This window comes from Cariama cristata, unplaced genomic scaffold (genome assembly GCF_000690535.1).
Source record: "Cariama cristata isolate BGI_N322 unplaced genomic scaffold, ASM69053v1 scaffold10042, whole genome shotgun sequence".
NCBI lineage: Eukaryota > Metazoa > Chordata > Aves > Cariamiformes > Cariamidae > Cariama > Cariama cristata.
Genome location: NW_009602114.1, coordinates 22,772 through 32,612, shown reverse-complemented (window position 1 = coordinate 32,612; position 9,841 = coordinate 22,772).

The window sequence follows — 9,841 nt, the reverse complement described above, 5'->3', positions numbered from 1 at the left end:
ATCATGTTTATTGTGCCAGTGTAAAAATTTTCAGCCTTGTTCAAAGCTCTAAGGATTTCAGATAAATGCTTTGGCTACTTTTAAGTTCAGGGAAGAGCCAAGGTAAGGTCTAATTATGGGTCTTCCATTGTGTTACACTCACAGTAAGCCTCTTTCCTGCTGTATTTCAAACCATTGTCCCACATAGTGATGCTCATAGGGCAGCAGGTAAAGAGGGTCTCCACGCTGTCTTTGCACAATAACAAAAGTGATAGACACAGTTCAGCTAAATTCTAGATGTGATCCAGATTGTAGCTTAATCTCTCACTTGAACTGAAGAACAAAAAATATCTTCCTAAACAAATTGAACCTCAGTGGTAAAGACATTTTCCTATTCTTTTGACTCATTTATGCAAAAAGTGTCCAGAATAGAACTATTCTGGGTTTTAAAAAATAATTGTGTATTTTTAGAAAAATGCAAGCTTCTTACACTTTGATTAGCCCACTGCTTTTCAGTTCGTTTTGTTCTATCCAGCACAGAAAATAAGCCATGTACCATTTTTAACTACTTCTTAAGGGTAAAAATAAGACACCTATTACATATTAGGAAATTAGAAAACTAGATTTTAGTAAATATGAATCTCTTCTTAAATCTGAATGAAGTCTCTTTAGCTAGCAAAGCAATAGTAGCAGCTCTTTTCTCTGTAGTACAATTGCTTGATTTCATTACATTAGTGGCTAAAATCATGCTTAGGTTTTATTCCCAGATCAGTTTCTGTCTACACAGGAATCGCTGTCTTCACATAATTGCGGTTTCAAACTGCACTTCGGTGACTGCTTAAGTGTTTCTCACATTGAATTTCCTGAGTGCAGCAGTTAAGTTACACTTCTTCTTCACTTGCTAAGTTCAATCCCTTTAAATAAATTCAATTGTTACATAGAAGAAAAGCTTTGAATTTTCACTTTTTCCTCTTTTTTTTTTTTTTTTGGCAATGTTCTTAGCTACTCATTAATAATAGAAGTTGTTTGTATTCATTAATAAACATCAATATTTTTTCCCATTGCTATTTAAATGCATCTGGGACAAACAATGATGGGTAAATTTGAAGCACCTACAGTGTGTCACGCTCCATTCAAACATTTTCCTTGTTGCTGTCAGTGTTAGCAGTTAAGCAACTTGCCAACTACACTGCCAGACCACCAGAGGGAGTCGGAAACTACACATCATTTCTGAAAGTTTCTGAACTTGTAGGCTACAGTTCAAAAACCAGAAATTGCTGTATGTTGTGAGTACTGCGACAAATCGGTAAGAAAAACGAAATCAATTAGAGGAATCCATGGGGACTGGGAGTTGCTGAGGATAAAGACAATGAAAAAATTCTAGCAGCCTCATCAGTTCATCACTATCCCGAGGTAAGAAAAATGTTTGTGATATAGATAAAGGACTGTTCAGCAGTTAGTTTTGTTCTGTGTTTGGAAAGAATGGCAGTCACGCATGTATATTAGATTTTTCAGTGACATTAATAACTGGAGAGAAGTCTTAAAAGAAATAAATAGATCCAGAATTAGTACACAGAAGTCCTAAAACAAAGGGTTGCCACCTTGTGTCTCATCACATACCTCTGAATAGTTCATGGAATGCCAGGGGTATCGGGAGGACACTGGGCTTGTGCCTATGTGCCAAAGGAAGGCAGAAGACAGTGGTAGAGTATTGTCTGCCTAGCCTCATGTGACCCTAAGAGAAAAACCTGGAAATTTGCATACAGGGTTACATTATGCTGTTCCAAAAGCAAGGTCCTTAGCAGAGAGGGCAGAAGGAGCCTTCCTAGGATCAGCTGGGGCAAATTCCAAAAGACCTATACTCCAATTGGGCAGAAACACTAAGAACTGGCAAGATGTGGACCCAATAACAGGAGCGCTAGCTGCTATTTCTGCCCAGCAAATACGAGTCAAGAGACTCAGCCAACTAGCAGTCTCTCTCTGCCATAATAATTGGCAGAACCAACAAAATACTGGCTTTATATTTTGGAAATTAAACTTCATGTAAAGAAAACAGCATTTGCAAATAGATTAATAGAGAAAATAATATAAGAACACAAAGTTGGAGACCTGTGTCAAATAAATTTATATGAGAAATCAGATCTTTTAAAAAGCTATCAGGATAATTATTCGGTCAAATACCAAAGAGGCAGTGGATTCTTCAAGTCTTGATGTCTCCAAAACAAGACTGGATGCTTTTCAGGTAGCATGAATTGGTCAAACACAAGTTATTTGCTCGACAGAAGACCAACTGATTTACATTTGATACCCTGTCCTACACAGGATGTCAGATAGGAAATCACAGACAATTCCCCCAAATCCTTGCTGCATTGTGCAGCAGCAGCCTCCAAAACACCAGGCATCACCGGGAAGGCTATTGAGAACAAAGCAGCAGGCATCATTCTGCCGCTCTGTAAACCATGGCACACCCGCATCCCGAGTGCTGCATGCCTTTTTGGTCTCATTGGTTTGACTCAGTAGGACATTTCTTATGGTCTTGCAATATTCAGATGGCTTTACACACTGCAACTTTACCTGGACCTACTCATCCTTTCACAACTCTTATTGCCTAACACTTGCTCTCATTGGCAGAAAGACAAATTCTGCTTGCGTCTTCTGAGATTCTCCAGAAATCAAAATTTTTCCTCTTCACGTACTCCGCTGCATCATACCTCGTTTCTATGAAAAGTTCAACTAGATATTTCCAGGGAAGACTAGGACTGAGCTGCAGTTTATTTAAAATGCAAGAACATGATCAAAGAAGTCTCCAAAAGGCCTAGCATTTGCCTGAAACCATAGAAGGGATCTTTTCCAGTCTGCTTCACTGCCCTGGAGATCATTCTGCCTATCAGCACAGACCAGGTAACAACAGAACATATCTGCTTTTTTTAGCTGCTTGATAAAAACTAAAGTAGAAAGCAATAATGTTACTATGACTACAGTTGGTTGGGGACGGATGTGAACTATCATTCTGCAAGCTTTATCTATCTTCAGTTCACAAAGATGATTCATGAGCAAAGTTTCTGGGGAATAACTACCAGCTTTCAGTCCCTTAGTGCTCCTGCTGGGTCCAAGTACAGGTCCTTGAAAACCTCGTTTTACATCTGTAGGACAAAGCAGATTTCTCCTGCATGCTTCTGACATAACCCTGCTTAAAAGCGTAAAAGGCAAGTCAGCCAGCCAGATCTGACACCTGTTGTTCAGAGTATGTTTAGATTCAAGTTTAAAGGTGCAATTTGAGTTTGTACATTTTGGGTTGCACTCATTCTCAAAAAAAGAAAAAAAAGATTTTTTTTAAAAAAATTTTTTAAACCTGTTATTTTTCTACTTCTAACACTATTCATTTTGTTTATCAAATGTAACAGCTGTCTGAAGGGTAAGATGCCTATTAATTGACCAGTGTATTTTAAGCTAGGTATTTCTATACTTCTGATAAAAGGAAGGGTTTGTTGCATAGCCTTCCTTCCTATTTTTGTTCCTTCTATATATTGGACGTTTGACTCTACAGTTCTTTTCAGGCAGAAAGATCCATGCACTGCTTTTCAGGACAAGCAGAAAGACTAGAGAAATCAAAGAGATAAGAGGATTAACATCAATAGAAAGCTCAGGAAAAACAGAAAAGTATACAATATGGTGAGTAAAAATAAATAATAATTTAAAAAGCCACAAACAAAACCTGCATAACCTACTTAACCCAAATGTACGCTAGAAGAATGTGGGATCCTTTAGGTATACTGATAGCATTACACCATAGCACTTAACGTATAAGCATATTCACACATTTTTGTACAAAAACAAGCTCCTGACAGTGCTGGAGATCAGTAACAGCTCAAATACTATCAGTCTTAGAGACTTGTTCAGATACTTCTCTCTACTGCCATAGAAGTTGTGCATAAATACAACAGGCAATAAACATCCTCGGTTATTAACCTACAGAACTGCCTTCACCTAAGTTTCACCTGCCTAGCATTCAGATGTTCAGCTTGCCTTTTTTAAAATTCTTCCATGAGAAGAGTTCCCAGCACAACTACTGGAGTCAGAAGAACAATGGACACGCAGACCGCTAGCTATCCAAGGGGAATACTCACACTGCTGCTTTGTGCTGTGCACAGCTCTGGCAAAAATCTTTCCTAAGGGAAACAAAGTTTGACTTGTTAATAATGACATGACATACTTCTCCGGATTGCTTTGCATTAACTTTGACACCACCATAGCAATTAACCACACAATTTAGGGCAACAACAAAAAAAATCTCTTCCTATTTCTGAACACCATGGCCCGGAGACGAAAATGGGCTGACTGAAGATCAAAACCTTCATTACAGTTATCATGCCAACACAGCTAAAGAACCTGATTTGCCAAACACCGTTCATTCCTTGGTGGTTAGCAAGATTTACAAATAAGGGGAACTAACCTTCAAGAAAGAAATATCAGCAACAGATTTCCATAAACCTATGGCTTTGACAGGACTGGCCAACAACAGGTTGGGCTTACCATCCTCCAAATCAGCAAGGTTAGGCTTTAGCAGCTCTAGAGCCAGGAACATTCAGCTGACATCTGTTTCCACAAATCTTTGATTTCTGAGCAGTCTTCCAGAAAACAGCTTCCTTGTATTTTTTTCCACCACTGCATTCACAAAATGATCCTCTCTTCCAGTGCTTTTCCACATCCAAAGTCAGAACCCTATCCTCATTCATTTTCTGAATTTCCTGATATTGGGTAAAATAAACCATTGCAATTACTTATCTTGCATTTTGGCAAACTTCTGCCACAAGGTTTTGTGTTTTGTTGATGTGACTAAGAATTTGAGAGAAGTGCATACTTGTCAGAAAGAAAACTTCACTGTAATCTGTTGATAGCTGGCATGTAGCGAGTTAAGGAAATCAACGTCCATGTTGCTGTCTTTACCATTTGAATGGTAATGGCACCATTTCCCTCCAAGAAAAAAGTTGACAGGTGAATCTGTGGGGATTTTTTCTTAAAGATTTTAAGTTAAATGTGGAGACCATTCCTTCTTCAAAAGCAATGGTGTGCAACCAGAATGTCCTGTACATTATGGTAAGGCAAAGCACTCAGCATTCCCTTCTTCCCATTTCTTTCCCTCTCCCCCATCCCTGCCCACACTGACACATGAAATAGCACGCCCTGTTCCACTTACTGCAAATTAACACAGCCTGCTCCTTTATAACCAGCTGTCAGAATCTGTCACCAATTCATTTCTTGCCTTCACAGCTTCAGAGGTAAAGGCAAAAATTACAGATGATCTCTTCTACTGGGACTCTAGCAAAAGAGTTTTTTTCTGATAGGAAATAATTTTGCAGGTTTCTTTCTACGGGTGAAAGAGATCAGTACAGTAAAGATATCTGTAAGCATCAAGATTTGCTGCAGTAGCATCTTAATAAGACCGTCAAGGTTGAAAGCCAATGCCAAGCTTTTAGTCATTTTCATAATCCAGATCACAAAGGTTAAGATTAAAGGCCTGTTCTTACTTGGTGTTGAAGGAGATCTCAAGTTTTCCTTTTAATCTGACAGCTTTAGAATTGAACTAAAGTCATCTGCGAGGGCTGCATATAGATGGACCGACATGGCAAAACACATTCAGTAGAATAGTATTAACACTTGAATTTAAAAGCAGCAGGGATATAGCACCTTGAGTTCTAATTTGTACAATCACTGTACAATGAACACATCATCGGACAGTTGGATTCTCAAGCAGGCATAGCTTCAACAGAGTAACTATTCTGTACAGCTGCACTAAAGGATGAGAAGTCATTAAGCAGAGATCTGAGAAAAGCTTTGAGGTACTTGCTGCTTTTAAGAATTAATTTAGTTTCTCTTCGTCACTGTATATTGATTTTAAAGGGAAAAAAGGATACATATTGCTATTAATGAGCAAGCTTCTACAGACAATATGATGATACTATTGCCTAGTCACCTCTGTCAGCATAACTTAGAGACAAACCTTGAGCGTTGTCCTCTCTTTGCATCGTTGTCTTTAAATACAACTTCCCGCCCTTTCTTCTCACTTTACTGTAATTCTAAAGACTACTTTACACTTGAAAGCTTTTTTTGGCATAGCTGAACATGTCACACAATCACACCCATAACTGATGTAAAATGTACTTGGTTAGATGCAGTTATACCAGCAAATATCAGTAATATGTATGTACATTTTGAACTAAACTAGCTAAAGATAGTGACGCCCTTTCCCAGCAGACATCTTTTGCTTATTCACAAGGCCTTAGCCTAAATCCTTAGATTTTCTCTTATGAAAATAAACCTTTGGTCACAATCATACTAAGACAACTACATATTTCAAAAAAAAAAACTACCCCAAGGAAAATCAGATGAACATAAATGAGATGCCAATTTTAAGATCTGAAGCTTGATTTGTTGACAAAGTAAAATTACCTTTGTATTAAGAAAAATGCAGCAAGTTTGCAATCAGTTTGCAGTTTCATCTGTGAATGTTTTTTGAGTAGTTCCTGAGCAATTAAGAGTTCTGTTTTTCTCTATTGTTGGGATTTCAAAGGAACTCAGCAGACTTCTGCATGAATTTGGTGAATACAGCCAGATTGATTGCCAATTTTAAGTGATTTTATGTGTGAATAGTATGGATTCCTTTCTAACTCGAAAATAGTTTTCAAAAATCAGAGCAATATAGCACATTAAGTTTTGCAATGCTCTATCACTACTTTTACTTCGGATTAACTAGGAAATCAATTAATACAGTGTTAACCAAATTGCCTTAACTAAGTTAATAGAACACTTTTATTTCCCCGTCTCTGCTGGCTGAGAGGTGATACAAACACCAGAACCAAGAAAACAGCAGAGCATGGGGTCAGAAGACAGGACCAGGAACGGCCCTGTGGCTGGCAGTAAGCTGTCAGACCAGCCCATACCATCTCATCTACCTGAACACTTACCATTGATTCCCAGGCAGTTACAGACTTCCCTTTCTATCACACAGAACACCAAGGCTGTCAAGATACATGGGTTTTCTTCAAATTTACATTATGGCAGGTGTCTTGCGTTTCTCTGGTCTTGCTGCTTCTGGGCACAAGAAACAAGACTTTTCCAGCTGGTCTATGTAATTGAAAGCATCACTTTATTTACTAATGCAGACTACAGGAATCATCCCAAGTTTTCTTTTCTACATTAAGTGTTCTGAACATCCAGAATCTATTGAACAAGCAATATATAAAAATGCGGGATGGCAGGCGAGAGCTAGCGAACAGCTCTGCATTTCTTATTTTTTATAGAATCCAGTGTCCTGTGGGTCAAAGGAGCAAACTGAGATGTGTTTCTCACAGGTAGACAAAGATCAAAGCACTTTTAACTCTTTACAGCAGAATAGCCACGTTATTTCCTGTTCTCTCAATCCAGAATATTCAGTCAACTATCTCGACTGAAGGAAGGCAATGTCATGTTTCGCAATGTAAAAATTAGTGCTGAGAAAGACTGTCACATATTGAGGAAAAGAATGAAGACCACCAACTTGGTAAAAACACCTGGAACAATACTTGAGAAGTAACAAAAAATTCCAACTGAAGACCAAAATGTCGTACAAGGATACACACATGTCTGTAGAGACACACACACTCACAGATCTGCAGGTTTTGTGCTGGATAAATGTCAAGAAAGCTTGCAATTCAGTGTCAGCAAGTATTACACGCAGATGGAGATAGCAAGGGGAGAAATTTACCCCTGAAAACATCTTCCCAGAAGTCTCTCATCTCTGACTTCTCATAACCTTCTTCCTCTTCTGTGGTAGCCCCCTTGTCTGCTCCTCTGAATCTGTGTGAGTTGAGAACTTATTTTTAAGTACAGGCTCTCTTAAACAAGGCATATTATTTTAAATTGAGGCCTAGATGTGCAATACAGCGTGTATCCACATACACACACATAATACATGCACATATTAAAAATGTAAGACACTTGTGCAACACTTCAGCACAACCAATAAACATACATCATCATTCTGTGAATATTTTCTACCAAGAACTATTCTGTTCCTGGACGAATGCTAGGGAACACGGCTGTGCAGGTATGATTATCTTGTTCAGAGAAGTAGCCATGGAAAAGGGCTGAGAAAATACATACATCAGCAACGTCAACTTGAAACCTCAATCCCTTCTGATGCAATACTCTATTTTTGCATTCCTCACCCCCCCCAACTGTTTAATAAAGCATTTTAATAAAGTTTTTTTCATAGCAGTAAACAATACATATACCAAATGCACTGACCCTTCTATTAAGAAACAATAAATATTTCAGCTGCTTTTCCTTATATAAAAGAGTAAAATTTCTACAAAGCCAGAGGAACAGTAAGTCATCTTACTTTCTTTGTACTCCTCTAAATTCTTTAGCAGAATTAACTCTTAATTATTAATATTCGTTCTTCTAAAACTATTACAAAGAAATAGCTTTACAGAATATTGAGTACTTTAAAGATTAGATCAATAACCACACTGGTTACTTAAATCTTTACTGATAAGAAATTTGATTTTTCAAACAAATCTGCCCACAGTATTGCTGACTGCATTACATTTCTGACAGTAGAGAGATATCCTAACTAGACGTTAAAGTTGCTTGATGCAGAGCAGCACTGTGAAGGAAACTTAATCTGAGTATAAACATAATTTACAGTCTAACATCTCTTTACCAAGGCAATATAAAGTATTTATAGTACTAACGAAGATTGGCTTGTACATTTCAGATTTGAAATAGTGGTACAAGCATGAAAAATTTGGCCCACGGTCTTTATATGACCTAGAGCATCAGGCTGGGCAACAGATTAAGCTGAGACAACATCGTGCTGCCAAGAGTAACTCATCTCCTGCAAGGACATCTGAACAAGAAGTGAACTTGCTCTTGAACTGCCTAGTTTGCAGCTCAGCTTTATCAATGTAAATGGCGATCAGCAGTTGTTTATGTAAAGATGCTAATCTAAAAAATTCAGACAGCTTAGCGTCAAACACACCTCCTCACAAGCTCTGTTACCTGGAGGCAGCAGAAAGTCAGAGGTGATAAACATTTCAGCTACCCTAGGTAACTGGTTCAAAGCAAACACAAGGTGACACCTAAATGTGCTTACCTCTGCCAAAAAGAATTACCCTGGTTTTAAATTTTTATTTAGTAACTACTGTTAGAGCACAAAGAGAACACAGAAATACTCATCTATAGAAGATGTCTTTGATAGGAGTGATGTATTCTAATAATTTTGGTCTCAAAACAGTCTCTCAAAACCTGTGTGAAAAAAACCTGACAATACAGCCATTATCTCTAGCATTTAGTATCTTGTGCAAGCATTCTTGTTTCATCAGTTTGTCGAGCAACAGTTTAAACTTCCCAACAGGAAAACAACTGTACTGTGTTCCTAACTTCAAGAAGTTATTTCAGCTGAGTCACAATATTCCAAATCTACCTGGTATCCAAAATTTTTTTACACTTAAATGAAATCAAACCAAAACCTGCTTTTTGTCGTCCTCACCCTGAAGACAACAAATTCCAAGAACTCCTCAAAGTGCAAACTTTACGAGCAACCTGTTCTCCAACCTCCCAATTCACTTGTACTGCCTGCATAACAAGTATTAATGGATTGTTTGTTGTATTTACAGCAAGTTTATTGGGGAGAGGGAAAGTATTCTTTTACAAATGAGTCATGTTCACTATTAAGACTACTTCCAAAGAGAGCATTCAGAAAGCAAATCTGAATATATTACATTGACAATTATTTTTTCAGTATTTTAACATCGGCCACTTAAAATCGGTTGTGTTATTAGCACATATACTGATCTTTAAATATACTACTTCTACATAA